Genomic DNA, 971 nt, shown 5'->3' with positions numbered 1-971 from the left:
ATAGATCTCTATGATATAGTAGTTCCTTCACATGTAAACACATATCGTGTTTATGATTTAGCTTTATGTGGATCAGAGAGATAACATGCATTTGTATATCCCACTAAAATTATGATTTAGCTTTATGTTGCTCTCAAGGATTGCTTCACGGATCTCTATGATATAGTTGTTCCTCCACGTGTAAACACATATCGTGTTTATGATTTAACTTTATGTGGGTCAGAAAGATAACATGTATTTGTATATCTCACTAAAATTATGATTTAGCTTTATGTTGCTGTCAAGGATTGCTTCACAGATCTCTATGATATAGTTGTTCCTCTATGTGTAAACACATATCGTGTTTATGATTTAACTTTATGTGGATCAGAGAAATAACACGCATTTGTATATCCCACTAAAGTTGATCTTGACTTTTGAGAATAAAATAATCCCAAACCATTAGTGCCCTTTAGGTAATGAAAAATATGTCTAACATCATTCCAATATTTTTGAGTTGGTGTAGAGCTCTATCTTGTAAAGAAACTTACAAAAAAAGTTATGTCAAGTCGAGTGCAATTTACAAGATAAGTTAATGCTTTAATTGCATTAAGGTATATTACTTCAGGACCAAAAACCTTTTTCTCCATCTTCAAGTGGACGAAAATAATCATTTTTCATATCGAATGATCAAACAACTATGGTGATGTCAGTGGATGTGCATTATCCATATAAAAATGTTTTAAAACTTTTTTATATACATAGATTGATGAACAAATTATCTTTCTGGAAAATGTTCAATTTGTAGCCCAAGACAAAATTTGATTTTTCCCAAATCTTTTATCTCAAATTCATTTTTTAAATAACTAGCAGCTTTGTTGAGCTCTTCAAGAGTTTCAATTAAATTTAAATCATCAATCATAATTGCAAATTCAATATTTGTTTTCTTTATGAAAATATAGGGACGGACATGATCATTTTTATAGCATTCG

This window comes from Olea europaea, unplaced genomic scaffold (genome assembly GCF_002742605.1).
Source record: "Olea europaea var. sylvestris unplaced genomic scaffold, O_europaea_v1 scaffold849, whole genome shotgun sequence".
Lineage (NCBI taxonomy): Eukaryota > Viridiplantae > Streptophyta > Magnoliopsida > Lamiales > Oleaceae > Olea > Olea europaea.
Note: the sequence above shows the minus strand (reverse complement) of the source record.